This window comes from Nothoprocta perdicaria, unplaced genomic scaffold, assembly GCF_003342845.1.
Source record: "Nothoprocta perdicaria isolate Ctin4 unplaced genomic scaffold, notPer1 scaffold_18, whole genome shotgun sequence".
In the NCBI taxonomy this organism is placed as follows: Eukaryota; Metazoa; Chordata; class Aves; order Tinamiformes; family Tinamidae; genus Nothoprocta; species Nothoprocta perdicaria.
The window spans coordinates 6,759,620-6,780,293 of NW_020454982.1; the positions used below are offsets into that span (position 1 = coordinate 6,759,620).

The window sequence follows — 20,674 nt, forward strand, 5'->3', positions numbered from 1 at the left end:
GATGTGTGTTATTCCATTCTACGCTGTGTAACATGACTTATTCCAATAGCAGGCAATTTTCCCAAGTAAATACCATTTTCCATTCTATGATGTTCTTTGTGGATTTTAAGGGTATTGGGGCATAATGAGAAAAACCTTTTTTCAACAATTTTTTCCCCTTGGAAAACACACTGGTATTAGTACTTAAGGAATTACTAAAAATCTCTTCTTTATTTTAGGATGTGAATATTATCTGCTATACTGTATTTATTACAAGTGTAACTACAAAGTAAAATTTTGACTTTCCAAATAAAATCCCTTCATCTCCTTTTATTGCTTTTTTTCATGTTGTCTGCTTGCTTGACCTCAGAACACTATAGATCCTTATATGATCACTCAGCTTAAGAAAAAAAGATATTTCTCAAAGCAACATTGAAATAATTGTCCATAAGTCAATTAATGAGTGGAGGGAAATATGATGCAATTGTGCCCTTTGTGCAGGAGCCAACTCGTCCCTTCCATCCCATCCCTGCCATCCTGCTTAATTACACTCAGCGAGTTCACAGGGACTCTGTTTCTTGGGCTGTGTACTCCCTCTTCTTTGCGATGCTTACAGGGAAAGTTGTCACAACTAGGCACTAGTTAATTCACAGCAGCAATAAATAATGAAGAAAGGAAAATTGAGCTGTTGTTAAAAATCCTGAACGTAGATGCAAATTCCCAGATCAGCACATACCGGCTAATACTAGCCTTACAGGCCAGGATTTCTTCTTATGTAATCCAAGGGTTGGGATTTCTGGCCAAATTTGCAGTTCTATTCTTAAGCTGTCACTTAAAATATCATTCAATTAAAGTATTTACTATGCAAAATATATAGAAATAAAATGGGTAACTTGTACAAAATTTTAAAGACAGTATAGATATTGAATACAGCACAGCAAGTCTGAAAAATATTCAGACAACTAAAACTTCACAGCTGATGCTGCTGGGCTGGGAAAACAAAGTCTTGTGACCAAAACATCCGCAATACCAAAGACTGATGCTGAGAAAAAAATCCATTAAAAAGATAGTTGATGTCCGATTCCTCAATAGTTCTTTGAAAAACATCTCTGAAACTTAAATAGATTTTCCTAGACATTTTTTAATTATTCATTAACTAATAAGAGGTAATAATAATTATTTTGTCACAAACACCCTTATTATCCTCTGTCTGTTTGAAAACTAATGGCCTAACCTCAACTAATTACATCCCATTTGTATCAATTTTCAATTTACTCTGTGTTACCATCATGGTTTTTAATAGAGTAGTACCCTGTACTCTAATTTCCTATATCCAAGTATGGCTTTCAAAACCTCTAAATGAAAGCTACTCCCTCCATCATCTAACAGTTAAAAACATTAACTGCTAGTGTTCTCTGTCTAAAGAAAGTGAAGCTGAGTATCATGTTGATAATTGTAACCAAAACACAAGACAAATTGAGTATAAATAGTTGATATTTTCTTCTAAAGAACTTTAAAAGTTAAGAAAGAAAATTATACATATGAGCAGAGCAAATGTATTATCATGGTATGTTGGGAATCAAATTGTGCAACGCTGAAGATGCTAATGCTGTTTCCTCACCTAAGAGAAGCCAGGCAGGTGACAACATTAAGCCCTACCACTGCAGGGGCTAAAGTGTCATACTCTGATATGGGGCATCGTGTGGCAGCTGACATGAAAGACATGTTAAAACTAGAATACTTAAGTTCCCTCCCTGTATGCGGCATTGAAAAGAATTGATGAGTCATTGATTTATTAATGTAAATGGCAGGCTAAGAACTATTGGTAAAGAAAATTCTTGGCATTTTTCACATTTCGTGTCCCACTGATGAAGGCTACCTTCAACACCACAAAGGGTAAAACAATGTTATCAACATTAAAAATGGATATATTGTTAGCAATGTTCTACTATGTCTAATGATTAACTGATGTTTTTGCAAAGATGAAGCAGTTGACCATTTCTCTAACCATACTAGCGATGTCATAGCTATTAATACTGCCATGCAAGTAGTGTTTGTCCTTAGGGATCAAGCACTTGGAGACATTCCAGGTGCTCAGGCTGCTCTAAGGCCTCATCCTTGCTTTGCAATCCTATCGTCTAGCTATTGGCACCAAGCACTAATACAATCAGCATACTTGGACATTATTAAATTATTAAACATTATTAAATTATTACACTTGAGAAGGGAGAAAACAGGAATAAAAAAGACTACAGAAAGTCTGGGAGGGTCAGCAGATGCCAACAGACCCCTCTGTTTCTGTTTCATGGTGAGTAGAGCTCATGTGAAGTTTGCAGCATTCAGCACAAATATCGCTTGGAAAAATTTGTTAGATGAAATTGCACTGTGATGTAGGGTGGCGTAAATGATTTTACATGCATGTCATATTTCCTGAAAGCATGCTAGAGTTACAAGACTAGATGTATAGAGATTTATACTCAACAGCAAAAGCAACCTGAGCCGATGTTTGAAATATATATACATATGACAACAATTTTAGGAAACAGCGGACTTAAGACAGACAACTGTTAAGAAATAATTTATGACAACAAAAGCTTCTATTATGCTCCCTATTCAAGTGCTTAATTTCTGGAGAATTCATACATAAACTCACTTTCAAGCATTGTTTACAATTGCTTTTTAGAAGGTGCTTTAAATTTCTACTCTGCAAGAATAATTATGTCTAGACAAAAAATCTTCTATACAAAGCCATCAATTCTATTTGCTTTCTAGAAAAGAAAAGAAAACTAAGCAACTTGCAACTTTTTTTTTGATCTGCATAATTGTTTTCTGGCATTTAAAAATACTGTTAAAATCCAATTAAAAATTAAAAAAATTTAAAAGTTGATTTTGCTCAGCATTATTTGCAAAATAGTGTTCCAAAGGAAATCTTTTCAGTTTTGGTCAAGGATTACCTTTTTCAGGATTACATTTTTCATCAAAAAACAAATGAGAAATTAGTACTGCCAGATTTCCTTCCAGAAATACAAAATACAAACTATTTAATAACAAATATATTCTTTGAAGTCGGTGAGTTGCGTGCAGTGTTTCATACCAGAATATTTAGATTTTCCTAAGGAAGATTGCATTTTCAACTACTTTCAGAAAAGAGTCTCTTATTCTTGCTATATTTTTCTCTTTAAATTTAATACTGACCTTGAAGTAGGCTAAATAAATTCTAAGTGGATCAAATGATTACTAAAATAACCCATTTATAAAAAGGAAGCTACATAACCATGGAAATATTTATAACTAGATGGTGCATATAGAAATACAAAAACTGATTTTGCAGCTAAAGCATGATTTTAAGAGATCTGCAGCTGTTCTCAACCTTTAGGATTGCCTATTGAGCCAAGAATTTTTTTTTCTAGTACTGAAACTAAATTAGCTCCATGGCTTGTTTTCTATCCCCTTGGGTAAACCCCGAGATGTACACTGTACCAGGCAAAAAGCTTTCCTTCAATTTCATTTTCCCAAAATTGAAATGCTTTAAAAAATAAGCAAAAATGTATTTCAAAACCCAATTGCTTTGGCCCTAAATCTAGCTTTTCTTGGCAGCATGCACTTGTTTTTAATCTGAATGCTAATATTTCGCAATGTGGCATCAGATATAAAACACTCATTTACGTTGCACCAGAGATCTATAGTATTTCAGCAGTAGTCAATCAATAAATGATTAGAGTAGCACTTTTTTTGTTTCAAAGGATCATTGTTAAAGCTGTAACATAATACTGTAAATTATTCCATGAACAGTACATACTGAAATATCAAGAGCAAAACAAGCCTATCCATTACAACAGTTTCAAAGAAGGAAAAAGGAATAGGAGAAAGTATTGTGATTTTAGATCAATTTGAGTATGTATAAGGTATATACATGCATTAGCTTCTAAGACTAAGATTTTCATAATTACTTCAATAGGAATTAACTTGGAAAAGTAGAAATAGTTACAGCCTTGGAGAGAATTGGAGCATCCATTCCAACTTTGATTCCTTCCCACATATCTTGCCATAGGCAGGGAAAAAATTAAATTGATTCACCCTTATATGAACTAAAGCAGGTAAAAAGCATTTACCTATTTTGCAACATGAATTTAGACAACTTCTGGCTGGACTTTCCCATCCAGGATTGCAAAACAAATTCTAGGATTAAATGTTTGACCTTAGTTGTATTTCTGGAATATATCAGATGATACGTATTCTATCAGAAATAAGTAATCTCATAGTCACACTAATCAGACTAATAAGGCTTACACAGTCCAAACTCATGTCAGAAACTGGAAAAATTAGTGAACTGTTGAGGAAAAGCACAAATTCAGAACAGGATTTTAGCTTCCTACAAGCTTAATAACTAACAAGAAAGCTGAAGCTTTCTTCCTTATCAATAATTTTCCACAGGCATAAAGAAAATTTGCATGTCTTTTCCTGGCTGGTTGAAAGGATAATTTTGAAGATTTTATGCAAGTAAATCCTTTTCAGAGAACTTACCAACAATTCTTACAGTGAAAGAAAGTTTTAGCCGAGAAAAATATGCTGATTTTGTTGTGACAGTAAGTTTTCAGCAAATATGACTTCACATAGTCCCTAGAGTTCGGAATCTGATGTGAAAACTTCTGCCTTTAGCGACATACCTGGGATTCTGCACTTCTGCATAAGTGAGCTGATACACTACAACTTGGACAAAGTTCTTTTTTATTAGTGTGTATATAGACACACACAGACTTTTCTCCTTCATAAGTACGCTATCCTTAGCTATGCTCTTTAAGGATATAATCAGCTGTGCTCTTCACTCACTAGGTCTGTGCATTTCCCCTCTAAGACAGATTTTCTCCCTCACAGGACCTACTCCATCACAAAGGATTTTCATTACTCCAAGCCATCAACTTCACTTTCAATTAAAGTCTACCACCTTGTTTACTATTATTTATCCCAACCCATATTCCAACTTCGTAACATGACTCTCCAGATGTTTTATGGACCCACCACACAGTGCATGTAGCTAAACCACCACTTCTTTGGGGGTCATAAAGACACAACCCATTTGAGCTGCCCCAACCTTGTTAGTGCATGAGAGCCCTTACCAGCTTGGACAGCAACGTGGGAAGGGAGGACAGGCCTTCGGGAGGATAACATTACACAGGTTACATGGCTCTTCTGTACCCAGCCATGCAGTGAAAGGCATCAGCAAAGGTCTGTAACAGGGGTAAGACACAAAAAGCTTAGTCACCTGCCAGCACTGTATCCTATTCGCTTTCAAATCTTGCCCCAGGAGTAGCTGACTCATGCGATAGAGAAGGGCTGAGGGGTTGCAGCTTGGGAACACAAGATTAGCATGACCTGTTTCTTCTCCTGAACTCTCACAACTATAATTACCCAGCAAATACACTGAAAGGAAAAAATATTGTAGGAGCCTTAAAGCATTTAATCATTTAACAGCCACTATAGGAGCTAAAGACCAAATTCCTTCATAAAGAGCGGTGGTTTTCTGTAAATTCTTTGGTATCAGTTGTGCTGTCTTGAAGGATGGCTATCATATATGGTTTTGACCCTAATTTTATCTCCTGGATGTAGATACTTTCCTACATTAAAAATTGTATTTGCATTTTTCCATTCCTGCACTCTTTACATTTTGCCATGCAGGAGGTGATATATAGCATACATTATGTGTTCTTACTGTGATGTGTGCTGCCTTATTGCATGCTTTTTATATGAAGTTTACAAAGAAATAGCTTGTTTATTTCGTGTACTTTTAGTGTCGATTTTTATTTTAATATTGGGATTTGGTTTAAAAGAAATTAATAACCTTATAAGCCCTAGTAGCTGACTAAGGATTACAAAGCATAGAAAGAAGAACATTATCAGTTCTGTGCAGAATCAGGACTGAACAGAAAAAATCTCACCCAGTTTTAAATGCCATCTAACACTATAACCGCGAATCCAGACAAATCCATCCTGCTACCATCTATAGAATATACAGAAGAAAACAATTTTTCCAGTGGTACTTTCAGAGAAAAAGCTTTTGATTACTATTGCTTGCTGAAACATATACACATATCCAGCAAGCTAGCCAGCTTAGTTTTTAACTCTTATGCTCTTTGAAACATCTGCAATATCTGGAGGCTTACTTAACTCTCAGGGTTTTCTCTAGTTGGTATTTTTGTACTTGAATTTGTTGTTTAATATAGTAACTGATTCCCTCGAGCGTGAAAAGCAACTGGTGTGGCCAGGAGCCCACTCAGCTCCTCCTCCTGCCACACAGAACCACTTGGTGCCTTTTTGACAGGGGACTAGGGATTTTCTTCCTCCGACATAAGACACACAGATGAGGAGGTGCAAGACCATGTACATCTCCTGCGAGATTGTATGGGATACAGAATAGTGATGGAAACATCAAATTCTGGATCAGGAGAAATACATTAGCAAGAACATGACTTTTTTTTGCATATTTTTAGCTCCTAATTTCTGTACACCTCCCGGTTCTTGACATAAAATTCTCATACCCTAACCCAAGCAGGCATGAAAGTTGAAAAACACTTTTAGGAAACTTTGGCTAGGAGCTTAAGGGATATAACAGAGTTTTTAACTGAAAACATGTTACTTATATCTCCTACTTTATTCCGATCAGTGCTCCATCTGCTACGAGGTAGTGAGTAGAAATCATTTCCTTACCCTTTATATTTAAAGTTATTTTTTTTTTTCTCCAAAGAGCATTAGAAAATTCCTTCTACAACATGTATGAAATACATTATTAATTTCTACCCACAATTACATGCTGTATTTTTTAGTATATGCCCTTAAATCGGACATACGTATCTCAGGTAACAATAAAGGCAAAGAGAGAAAGTATATAAAGATCAGGGATATAAACAAAAAGATAATCAAATTAAGAATAGATTTACGGGCTAGATAAAGCACTGATACTTCCAAGCTGACTGGAGCATAAAATCAAGCAAGGAAAATAATGGCAGAAAATGAAAGGAGGGCTGTAACAGTAGTTGAGATAAATTGCTGCATTTTTAGGGATACAAGGAACCCAAGGTTATTATAGGAAGCAGTATGATTTCCAGCAGCAAGAGTATTTTGGTGGCAGAAGGAGCAGATATGTAGATACTGCTGCTGGAAAGTGACACGAATCATTTCTGGGAAGAAAGAAGAAAATCTGCAGGAAATCAGGAGCACAGCAGATACTGAACATCTGAAGACTGACAAAAATGACAACATCAGAAGGCATCTAAAGACACACACTTCACAGTCCTCGATGAATTAGTTTTAGAAGGCAAGAGACAGAAGAAACATTAATAGATATCTTAGGAAGCAATAAGACAGGTGACAATTTCAGGCTAATAGTATCATCTCTCTATTACCATATACCAATACCATAAATTAATGCCATTTCCTAATAAAGACTTGTTTTAATAGAATAACAGCAAAACTCACTAATATAGTAGTTCATATAAGCAACACAAGCAAAATGAAAACTAAGTTATTTCAGACCAACCACTAAGTCAACAGTAGAAGACAAAAATTCCAGAAGTGACAATTTACATTCCCTTCAGTTGACAAATCTTATCTTTCTCCATATGATAACATCATCCTCCAACAGCAACATAAAAAATATAGGATAAAGAATTAGAATTAGAGCTACTTATTAATTAAAATTAGAACTAATTGTGATTGATATTTGCACTGTCCAAGTCTTTCACCATAAAACTGATGAGTATTTTAGATCAGTGCCCATGATGAGCTGGTCTGAAGTTTGGGCAGGTACGAACACAAATTCTAAAGCCTGAAGAGAGACCTATAGTTTACCTATTTTGAAATCCTCCCATAAACCAGGTCCCTAGAACAGCACGGGTGCTAAACAACTGGGACAGAGGTACATTTTTACATGCCTTTTGCTTGCACACTGCATTTCTTATTCTACATCTGCTTTCTCTTACAACCTACATCCTTAATGGCAGTTGACAGTTCAGGAATTTCATGAACCTGATGCCTGTTTTTATAATTGACTTTTGGAGAAAATCTGTTGTTTTGGGACAAATTGACTTGCCAGAATATGGCAGACACAAGGTCTGAATCAAGGATTCCAACATATGATTCATATAATGTTATTGCCAGTCAAGAGATTATTCACTCTGCTCTCAGGCAAAAGAACAATTAAAGACTGTGTTCTATATTCGGTTTCAAAACTATAAAATACCCTTTTTTTGCAATCATGCTTTACCCTCTTGCATCAACAGCTCAGCTCAGTGTGCTCCTTACTGAATGCAGTGATTTCTGAATCACACAACATAAAACCCCGCCTAAGCCCTTGCTGTTTCATTGTAATCCATATTACAAAAAAAAAAAAAATCTGTTTGCCATTCTATTTCTGATTTACACTTTACTTCATTTGAGATACCAAGAGCAGTAGTAGAACAACCCACGCTGGATCAGGACCTAATTTTCCTGCAAGTATGATCAAAATCAGGCTGTTGCCACTAATTACTCCATATGGAAGTGTGGTTAGAAATGGACAACTTTTGATTTGGCTTAAATCAAGTTGATTAAATATTTATAAAGATTTAGAGCAAGAAACATAGTATCTGGTTTACTTGAGTGCAAGAGAAATACGAGCAGAGAGCAGCATGAGCTCAGTAGTCATCTGAAGAGTAATACATTTTTTGTTTGTATTTTCTAAGAAATAACCCCATTACATTATGTTAAATACCCCAAGGTCTTAGTATAAAACATGACTGGAATGAATATAAAGAAAAAACTTTCTGTCTCATTAGATGGTCTGAGTTTCAAAATCTGTTCTAAAAGTGTTGTAAAGTGTGTAGTGTTGTAGATTAATGCACTGAATACATTTCCACAGTGCTTGATGTGTTTCATAAAAGGTCCATTTCAGAAGTGTGCTGTATTATAGGTGAACAGTCGCAGTAAATAATCTTGTTACAGAAACCTAAGCAATTTTTACAAGGCGTATTTCTGGCTGACTGAACAATTTATTCTCCAGATGTCACATTGTATTTTTCCAATATAAAATGAAACAGCTTTTTTTTCTCCATTTTTCTTTAGTTCTTGTTTTTTTTTTTTTTTAAGGCAGAATCTTTTGTTCATTGAGACTGGATCAAAGATACTTCCTTAAAGAGAAAAACCTATTATTAAAACCTGTTGTGATATAAAATTTATACTATATATGATTACTGTATGTAACTTATCATTTAATTTGATTTAGTGGTGTAAAAGATGGCACCAAAGTGTGAATAGAGCCAAAGACAGCTGTGTGCTCTTCAAAAACAGGAATCAGGAACCCTGGCTATCAAATTGACCATCAGTTCATCTTAGAGATAGCCAATCCCTTGCCTATCTCTATCTAGAGTTAAAAATTTCATATCAGACATTACCAGATAATAAAATTATATGCCACAATATAGACCCTGGAAGTTTACATGATAATTTGATATGAGAACTGACTACCTAGAAGGCAAGTTCAATTAAAAATATTTTGACTAGGCAGTCTTTATCAGGGGAGATAAACTTGAAACCCCAGGCTAATATTCAAGCATGACTTTCTCTAGTTTTAGAAATAAGCCACATATTGCAAAAGAAATATTTGAGCAGGAAAATTCATAGAATATCAGCAATCTATTTTTCCAATAAAAAATATGGAGGAAGAAAAACTATGCCCTAGTAAGCATTACACATTTTTTTTTTTTAATTTTTCTGTGCCCTTGAATATACACATGGTTAATTGGTGTTAAAGGATAGGCTAGATTTTTAAAGATTTCTCCCTTCCTTTTACAAACACATTGTTTCTCTTTCTACCCACAAATCTAGCTATGAACTAATATAGACACTTTTAATACTGTCAAACAATCAAATCCTCCTTTTTGTTCCAAGAAGCATATATCTGCTTACAAAGAGCGAAGAAAACTCTCCACACACTAACAGACATCAGAGTAACGGACTTCCAAAAGTTTGCTCTGTTAATCAATCTGAGTTTCATAAGAGATAGACTCAAGTTTAAAAGCCTTACTTTGAATCAACTGTCTTTGGTTTTCACATGCCAGTACTTTTGGAGACACCACAAACATACTTGTGTTCTGCTATACTCTGGTCGCAACAAAAGTATTACCTGATTTATCTCTAATGGTTTTTTTCACAACGTTTTAACTCTGGAGAACATAACTTTATTCAAAGCCTGTCAGCAGGCAGCAGCCCTAAACGCGAGCAAAATGCCCAAAGGCATTCACAGATTTAATACTTCAGCAGACCACTGCTTACTTCACGACTTCCAAGGCAAAGCAGTTTCAGAGATGAGCTCTCTTTGAACCAAATCTTCTGCACGACTTTAATGGCCTTCTGTCTATGTGATTTCCAGGGAATCATTAGGAAATCCCTTTGCATTCCCTATACATGTGGATGTATAGGTTGTGCATATAACTACATATGATGTATCACTAATGTAAAAGCACAACTTTTTACTCACATTAAAGTGAACTTACAGTGCATACAACAAGCTTTTCAAATCCAACTCCCCTCACTAGCATACACCTGTGGCTAACTCATTAGCTGACACCTAGTGCCTAGAAACAAGCAGGGATTCCTGCATCCTCTATTTTCCAACATATTCTTTATAAGTGTGCATCTGCTGCGTGGGTTTGAATTTCAGTCATGAATTATAAAACTAATTTTAATTGTTCTTGAAAGGGACCGCATTAATTCAAACCCCAAGTAAACAAATACATAAATATACCAAAGAGTACATACTTTTTCTATAAAACATGAGTTTGTCTTACTTTAAACACATAAAAGTAATATATATACTGGACACATTAGAAGATGAGCAAATTATCTTCCTTAAGCTTATTTTCAAGCTAGTGTGATCTGTGCAACCACACGATTTCTCATCACAATAGTCACCAAGGTGAAATGTATCACAGAAGATGCAATCACAGAACTGATAGCAAGCTGCTCTCATATTAATCTCTCACATCCTTTACTGCAACAGCACTTATCTGTGCAGAAGGAATAATATCATCTATTGCAAAGTAAGAAATAAAACCTTGTCAGCAGGTACCATATGGTGATTCTAAAGGTCTGAGGTGCTCTGTCAAAGATTCCTCTGAAAGCATTGAAAAAGTGACCCCAGTAGTTTCAGGTACTCAATTCTGAGTCTGATTTACAGACCAGGTGCTTAGCACTGTAGAAGAATGAGTCTATATGACCAGATTTTAAAAGTTATTCTAATAATTTTTAAATGTGGAAAGCTGGATATTAGAATTTTTATTAATATCTACATCTCCCATTCACTTGTTTAAACTCCTCTAAGGATCATTTCCCCCCGAGAGGTTGTTTAATCTAAAACTTAATTCCATATTCTCTATTTAAGTTTTTGAGGGTACAGGCTTGGCATCTAAGCATTAGACAACAGTAAAACAGTTGTTATTAAACTTTTATAGAGGACTTGGCATATGACGAGTAGAAATTATTAATAGTAAGTGCAGACAAAGATTTTATTTTGTGTCAGGAAGGAAGGATTGAAACTAGTAAACTGTAAGGGCATGTCAGAAAAGCAAAACCCTGATTCTGATTTCTTACATAGGACAGCACTTCAGCAGGACTCTGAGCTGCAGCTCAAACAATACGAAGGAGAAAATATTACCAAGACTCTTGATGAGAGCCAAAATCAGCTTACCAAAAGTATCTATTTGGTTTCTGTAATTTATGTACTGTTGTCCCAGAACACCTTTCAGGGATCCTAACACTGTTTAATGAATATCTGGGACAGGTCAGGGTGAATTTGTTTTTTGGTTTAGGTGGGTTTTTTTTTTGTTTGCTTGTTTTTGCTTTGAGACAGTTCACAGCATGGGCTGGAGCACTGAACAAATGCTATGTTCTCCAGCTGTGCACTTCAATCCTAATCATTGAAACTTCTACTGAAAAAAATACAGGTATCAGCTGTGGTCTTAATCTTTGGTAGCTTCTCAGATTTTCTGAAAAGTGGGAATGCTTAAAGAAAAAGCCTTTTTCAAATTTTGAAAACCCTATATGAAGAGAGAGCTTTTTTGACAGTGCTGAGGAAACATTTAAATGACTGACTGACTTGCTGGGCTGTCCAGAGTACTGCTGATTTCAGCTATTGCTGTAATACAGCTGAAAAGTGAAAAAGGCACCTTAACCATAGCAAAAGCCTTATGCTCTGGGATGAAGTGGAATTTAGATAACCAGAGATGACAAAAATGATTTTTTTGAAATGCTGAGGCCTTAGTATCCAAGGCCATTGCTGAACTGGCTAGCTTGCGCATGTACACAACTGGAAATTCTTCTATCTGCTCTTTTCTGCTAAACATCACTACCTCTACCTCACTGCAGCTCAGGTTCATCCAGGTATCTTTTGCATGTCATCAGATATCTTTGAAACACTGGACTCTTTGGACTGCACTGATGTGAACAAAGAAGTAGACTGTTTCTAGACAGAAACCTGTCTAGTAGAAGAGGTTCTAAGAATCTGTCTAGTAGACAGGTTGACTCCATTTTGTTAGGCTACTTAAAAAATGCCAACACTGAATTTGCCATCACGTAGACATTGAAAAAGACCAATGTAAGGCTGATTTTTAAGGGATTCCACAACTAAATCCAGAATAAGATGTGAGCAGTTGTGACCAAATTTGTTTGCACTCTATACCGTCTGAAACCCTGTGTCCCATATAACAGTATCATTCACCTACGGCTTCACTTCCACAGCCCATCCTAAAAATAACATTGTGCCAGGCCTAGGATATTTGCTTCAGTAGCTTTAGAAGTATTAGATTCTTTCTAAGCTTACTCGAAAATCAATTTCAAACAAGGCAGTAATGAATTTGTAGTGCATCCTCAGTCCAACCTTTGGGGCAGAGTTCTTCTTAATGCCTGTTTTTTCTCATTGTTACTTGAATTCCTACCCCTAATTCTCATCTGGGATGAGCAATATGAACAGTGCAACAGGGTTTAGAAAACTGAGAGAATCTGTGCAATGAGGAGACAAAAGTGATTTGATGACCAGAGCATTGATCATACTACTTACTTCTGGCTGGCATAAGCAAAGGCCAATATACAACGATGACAGCTCAATAAGACTTCAGCTTCTCATTCTGTTCCCTTGTCCTGAAACGGCTTTGGAATTCTGTTTGAGTCCATTCTTTTTTGAGGTTGAATCAGGATAATTGGTCTGGTCTGTCTTCTTGCCAGAGAGCTGGATGGTCTCTCTCTGATCATCATCTTATTAAGGTGATAACCTGTCAAAAATATGAATGTCTTATGAGCAGCTCAGCTTGACAGACAGTGCCTTCTGGCCTATTGTGTGGGTTGCATGAAAGTGCAAGAGAGATAAACGAGGAAATGATTTTGATGCTTTTCTATACAGGAGCAATTATTTTGCTCCTAGTCAGATATCTGTAAGCACTGTTCTGAATCCTTTCCTTTCTAGTAGTCTACAAATAACTAAAGAACTGCTGTTTTAAAGTTTGCTTCTTGTATAAGACCAAGTGGATTTCAATGACCTTATCTCACATCAGACAGACCAAATTGAGGTACAGACGGAAGAAAGGTTCCACAACCTTTTCTCTTTATATTGTTGATGATGAACATCAACTCCCAAGGTGTTTCTTTACATTCCCTGCTCCCGATTCATTCTATGACTACTTAGCATCTCAGATTGAGCTACTTCAGTCAGATTCCTTTATTTTGAGGCATGACCCCCTATCCTGAGTGCAGTGCAGCTGTTGGCAGAGGAAGCAGGGACACTTACCTCACAGAACAGGAGGAGGACCAGGACTGTGTGTGTCCTAAAATGAGGTAGAACTTTGGACACAATAAAAGGCTGGGAAGCCTGGGAGTCACAGCAATGGACCAGACAAAAACAATGCTCCAGAAGCTGAAAAAGAAAAAAATGGCCTATGAAATTAGACATTCTCTCCCGTAAAATAAGCTCTCTAGGTTGTCATTGTATCCCTTCTCTTCTTACTTGCTTTGCTAAGGGCGTAGAAACGAGGCAGAAAGGCTAAATCACAGTTGTCAAGCATACTGCTCACTAACAGATAGTAGGGAGGCCCAAAGAGTAGCTGAGCCATCCAGTGCCCAATAAAGCAGCCTTAACCCTAAAACAAAACAAAACACTTGGTTTTCAAGTCTGCAAGCATGACAAATAAACCAAGGCTCCTTCACTGCTGTATCAGAAGCCCTACAAATAGGGTGGACCACAAAAAAATACATGTCACCAAGTGCCATGGAGGAGAGGAAGGTGCTAGTGGCAGTGAGACAAAGGCAGTGGGAGACTGAGAGCCTCAGGACCAAACAAACACAGGTTTTAAAGCTTTAAATTAATTAACATAATCTTTCCTTAAAAGTCTATACTGAGCAATTGCAGAAGAAACAATCGAGAGACTGTGAAATAATAATGGCAAAAATATTGAAAAGCACCTATTATGAATTAAAAGCAGTGGCTGTTTCTACAAGGATTCTACAGTAACTGAGTTTCTAAAGGAACAGAAAACTTCACATGCAGGCAAACTGGAAGGGAGTCCTTTCACAAAAATACCTTTAATTGGCCATCATTTCCCATGCTCTTGTTTTCCCTGACTAACGATATTTGTGTCCCTGTTAACTCTGCCTCCCACACAGCCCAGTCTTTCTTTTGCCTGCTCCTACAATAAAATAATAACGCTGTGCTCCTCAACTATCCTATTACCATAGAAATCATATCAACGTCAAAAACTTACCACTCTGATTCCTTGACAGGGTTGATTAGGAACAGATGAGCTTGAGAAGAGCTGAACCCTTGATTAAACACAAATAGCTCTTATAATGAACAAATATGGGAAGAAAATATGTTTAAGGCCACGTAAAGAATGAGGGCCTTCATGTTTTAGATGAGAGATTTTCATAGATTTTTAGAATTGTTTGCATTTGTTTTTGAAGTTCCTTGCTTTAGTTTTAAATCCCATGAATACATGTAATTGGTGACCATATGTGGTCCAGAATATGCCGAAAAATCCTTGTCAGCACAATTTGTAAGTCATTAGTTTCACCTTCCATTTCTTTCACAATAAGTTCAAGGTACATGTTATTTAGGGACTTCTTTGCACTAAGCTCTGGCTAAACCCTTAATGAAGCCACCTCCAAAAAAGTCCTCTGCACCTTGCCCAGGTCCTCCTGAAACAGTAAAGCACCTTTCCCTGCTCCCAGCAGGGCCTGGGCTCTGTAGGACAGTGAAACACTCATCTTCCACAGCCTCAACATCCTAATGAAGACAAACCTAACTACTTTAATCCATCTTCTGAATCAAGACATTTAACGAGCTACCCTGACATTAAAGATAGAAAAGCCTCATTCCAGCCACTCCACTCAGTAAAAGCACCATCCCAGAAGGAGAAAAGCAATATAAACTGAATTTTTTTTAAGTGTCTCAATACAGCTCAGGGGCAGATATTTTGTTTTAATTCCTTGCTCTAAGCATCACCAGTAAATGCGTAGTTCATACTTAAGTGGAAAATTGACACCTTGGGTTTCCAATCATCCCCCTTTTTTTATTTATTGGGATGAAGGTGCAGTAGGGGGTGCATCCCCAACTTGCAGCCACCTCTCTTCTCAAGCCTGCTGCAGTGTTTCTTCTACTTCAGACTGTTTAGTCAATGCCATTAATCAAAATCCTATAGCAGAAAATGCATGCATAAGTCCTACACATTTATTGCCATGGCAACAATTCAGGCTCTTGTTCATATGTCAAACTACATCAGTGGAGATAAATTCTATTGTTTTCACCCTGACAGTTCTCTCTGTGTTGGACTTAATCCATGGAAAAATATAGCTTTGCCTCTTATTAAAATAAAACACAGACCACCCAACTCTTCAAATTCTCATTCTTTATGAAGTATCAACTGAGCAATCTGAATAGTTATAAAATTATAGTTTAATATTTAGGGTTATAATAGTAATTAAACTATAAAAAAGGGCTGTGTCCTCATGATATTGTTTTAATACCTGGAATTGGTTAGGAATGTAACTCTTCATGAAAAGATGAGCTCATTGCTGTGAAGCCAAATAGCTGTGATACCAGAGCACAGCATTCTTGAATTAGGCTGCAGTATTTTAAAATAAATGCCTTTAAGCTTTGAGTGAAGTTGATGTGATTCATTTTCCCACTTAGCTGTAGATCCTGTATTTTTCGTAACACAAAAACCAATGATTAATGCATAAAATAACTTACCCAGAGAAAAATTTTATATTTCATTTAGCCCATGAGAAAATACTGCTCCTATATGGGTCATTCACAAATATGAATGAAAGATAAGCGCCATTCTTCATGCATAAGCCTCTCTCTATTTATTTGTATATACTGTATTATGAATAAGTCTTAATGCCTGACATAATTTTACATGATTTTACTGCTCACTAAACCACAATTCTGATTCCTTGCCTCTCTGCAGACACACATTATCTCTCCCATTATCACAGACGACCAAAAAAACAGCCTCTCGTTAATAAAATACTTTTAATGCTCCAGAGTCTATTATTTCATGCATACGACACCTCCTCGAAAGGCACAAGCCTCCTCACACCACTAAAGACATGTCCTTTCCAATCTGACCCCCTTCTCACTTCCTCATGCAGATTTAAGCCCCTGCTTTTGCAGCATGCTTCATATTGACAAAGCCTATTACCATGATATACTATACCGGAGTTCATTTCAACTAATATCCAGGGCTACATCTGTTACTGTCAGCACCTAATCTAAGTTCCTGTGTCAATGAGGATGAAGACAACCATTATATTTACTTATTGTCACGCCGTGTTATGCTGGTATCAGGAACTGATTCATATACACACAGTGTGTGACTTGCATCAAATACATATATATATTTTTTTTAAACCAGGGGCTTTGTGCAATTTGTAAATATCCTGTGAACCTCATTCATATTAATGAGGCAGCATTTGCACTTTGCTGGCATTTTTATGCAAATGGCAGTAACTCTTTGTGCACCATGCCTCTGTACATGACACAGGCCACGTCCTCCAAAAGCAAGACTGATTTCCCAAGACGAGTACAAAAATACATAAATACATAAAATGCATTTTTAAGGTCACCTAAAAAAGATAACCTAGGATTTAGAGGAGGATTGGAATAATTTTTCCATTTTTTTTTTAATCTTGACATGCTTTAAGAAAAAAATAGAGTATTTGTCAGTTTCCATGCAACAGAGCAAAATTTCCCTTATAAAACCCAACAAAGTGTTTCACATTTTCTTCCCCCTGCCCCTGTGAAGAATGTAATGTTTCTTTTTGCCTCTAAAACTAAATGTACCCATGTTGTGATAAAACAAATACATTGTTAAAATAATACTAATTAGAGCAAAGCAGAGACAGCTTTTTTTCCCCCCTCGCACACAAATTACACATTAAAATAAAATTTGAGTTCCCAGCTTACGGCTGCCCTTTGGTGACGCACATCTTGGCTAGGTAGGTGACCCATTTCTTCACTGTGTATCAAACCCAGACCTGGACAGGAGCTACAAGTTACATCAAAACTAGGGATTCAAAACATTTTAAGGCTTTCTGCACCAGGAGTCCTCCAACACAGGTCCACAAGGGGTTGGCCATTGCAGTCATACTCTTTGCCTTCGAAGGCCTGGGGTATCTGCTATCATACAAGTGTTTTAGCCCATAAATCTGTCGGAGGTTTTTGCAGGAGGGTTGCAGAGAGTCATCCGAGTCGCACAAGGCTGCAGTTCATGAAGCCTCCTTGCGGCAGATGGCTTCCTGATGAGTTCACTGCTGCTTGTGAATCTCATCAGGAGGCACCCAACTACCAGACCAGCATCGGACAGATCAGTATTTCTCAGTCGTTTAAAACCTATTAAGGCCTAAACCTTTTGAAAAGAATCCTTGGACCAGGATGGCCAAGACATAAGAATAGCTTTTAAATATTGATTTATCATTAGTGCAGTCCTTAAATCTCCTAACCCTTTCAGTACACCAAAAATACATCGGACCATTGTTCTCCCCATGTAAGCAGTGAGCAATGCTCGATTCAGGCAGAGCTGTTCTGTGTCACATAAATCAGAGGGGGAATGCAAAAAAGATGCGCCACATTTATTAGATGGTTTAACCTCTCATTCAAGATACCTTTAGGAATGCTGTCAGGTTCTGGACTTCTGGTAAAATCTGTTTTTTTGCATGTGTGGCTCCTTCTGCTTATTGCTAAAGATTCACCAACGAGAAGACATACAAGATGATGGCACTCTAGGTATAGCATTTTAGCAAAATTGGCATTGGTATAGCATTTTAGCAAAAACTGGCAAAATTGAGTTGTCATTTTAAACACAGGAAGATTCTATAATAGATTATTTTTAAAAAAGCAGTGAAAACAATCTGTATATTCCATGTCACGGACAAAGTTTCAACTAAAAGTAGAATAAGGTGAATCTGATTAGTCTCCTTAAATGATAAATGAAGGATGAAGTTTCTAAGTTCATCGCATAATACTTCACATTATTAATCAGAATTTTGTCTGAGGATTGTTGCTCTGCTTATAACATATTTAATGTAAATTTAATGTAAAAGATCCATGATGAAGGCAATCAAAGCTCTATTAAAATCCTTTGCAAAGTTCAGCCAATGCATTAGTAGCTTTAGGCTAGTACCCTAACAATAATTTGGATCTTAATCTATTATTTCACGTGATATTTAATGTGTTTATGTAATTTTTTTTCCTTTTTTTTTCCTTTCTCTTTGAGAGAAGGCAAGAAAAAAACAAACAGGGCAGAGTGCATGGCTGTCATTAACTAGAACACATTTTTGGGACATGTGTAATCACAACTTTTCCAAGGAAATATTTTATATTATGCTCCAGTCAACAACCTGTGTCTCATCCTGTAAATGAAAAAATACATGACAATCAGAAGTGATAAATACCTGCAGCTGTTCACACATACTGTTCCAATTTGAAAGGTTCCCACCCTCGTAGATGGTCCAGAATAATAATTCCCATAATCATTCCTAACTCTGGTTCAGTCAAAAGGAGTTAGACTAACACTTCTCTGAAACTTCGTTAGCTCCAAATGAAGTTTGAGAACAATTTGAGGATTAATTGCTCTAGGAGTAGTGACAAGGGAGCAGCCTCCAGGAAAGAGGACACAAGCATAGCTGGAACAGCACAGAGGACCACAGCACAATCATGACTAGCAAGAGATGCATTCTCTTTCTCCAATTTTTCTAAATTCATCTGCCAAAATACATGAATTCTAAAAGAGTGATCCAAGATACTCAAGTATTCTTTATCTCAGACTCACTTATTTTATTTTCTTAATATGATAAATTACTGTAAGATTAAAAAATTATAAATTAAAATCACTCAGATTCAGACAGAAGGCTACAAGTTCTCTAAAATTCCGGGGTTTGAGGTCACGCCATTTCTTGTGATATTACCATCAGAAACAATACAATACTCTTAAATGCTAAAGTCACTAATTCCATAGGAGAAACCAAGGAGAACTTCTGAGAAAAAAATTTTGTTTAAGTATTTTGTGAATTAAATATTTGAGAAATCAAAAACAAAAGTACATGTCAAGTGTACTGCTTTTGTTTCCTTCATTTTAAACTACTGAATATTTAGGGTGTTTTATTTATCTTCCTTCTGTCTGCTTAGGAATCTACATGCCTTTTGCCTCAAGGAACAAACCAGACATCTGAAAAATGTATAATAATATTATGCTGGAATTTTGAACATATCTGAGAAAAGAAATCATCACTGTTATTCAGTCACAAACGACATGATGGTACAGGATTTTGTCTTATAGCGTAGAGCTGTAGAATATCATAAAACATGTTCCAAGGGATGATGCATTTAAAGGTGGTTTTTTTTTTTTTTTATCCAAGCATCATCAAGTAGACAGTCTTTGATTGGAAGTCTGTATAGCTCCATAACACACTTCTCAAATAACTCTCCCCCTACAGGTGCAATTGGAATAGATATGGCTACAACCCTGTCCTAAACTTAATTTTAGCTTCATACACCTACAATAAAGGAAATAGAAATGTTTCTATCTTCAGCTAACCACAATCCTTTCTGTATTACTCCAATCTGTAAGTAGACAAGAGATAACAAGACAAGCAAATATGTTCATCTTCTATTAACACTTAAAACACTTAATTCACATCAAAAGCAGTCAATTGGGTCAAAAAGCCTCCAGAAGCATCTTTGGGATGGAACAGTTACCTTGACAATCTTGTTTTCAAGGCTTTTAAATTAGCATAACCATGGATCTACCTAAGGTCGTCCTTCATCCACTTCTCTTTCAGACTCCCCCATGATCTTTGCTGGCTGGAGCAATAGGCGAGGACTCCCCCTTACACTCATGCTGTGCTCCACACAACTACAGCACTTCTGCTGCACTCAGAATCATCTCAAGTATCTGTAACAGCCAGCAGTATTTCACCATTAGGAATATGTTAAGTTCTCCTTTTAAAGAGTTCATAGGTTTTCTAATGGCATTTATCACTTGGAATTCAAATTGCACAACATTCTAAGTGCTTTGCATTGTACCCAGTTAACCACATAACAAATCTGTTGAAAAAATATCACCAATAATTGACCTTTAAAATAAATACAAGCATAAAATCTAATTCTGAACAATGT

At 36.4% G+C, this 20,674-nt stretch overlaps 1 long non-coding RNA gene across 1 annotated transcript in view; it reads right to left on the minus strand.

Moving 5' to 3' along the window:
* The window catches only part of LOC112944946, a 42,598-nt gene extending 22,265 nt beyond the window's left edge, over positions 1-20,333 (minus strand). The window contains exons 1-3 of the long non-coding RNA XR_003248892.1: positions 20,306-20,333; positions 13,790-13,915; positions 13,067-13,277 (exon numbers count right to left, since the gene is read on the minus strand). This is a non-coding gene — a long non-coding RNA (uncharacterized LOC112944946). The remainder of the gene's footprint in view (positions 1-13,066; positions 13,278-13,789; positions 13,916-20,305) is intronic.
* Positions 20,334-20,674: the final 341 nt, after the last annotated feature.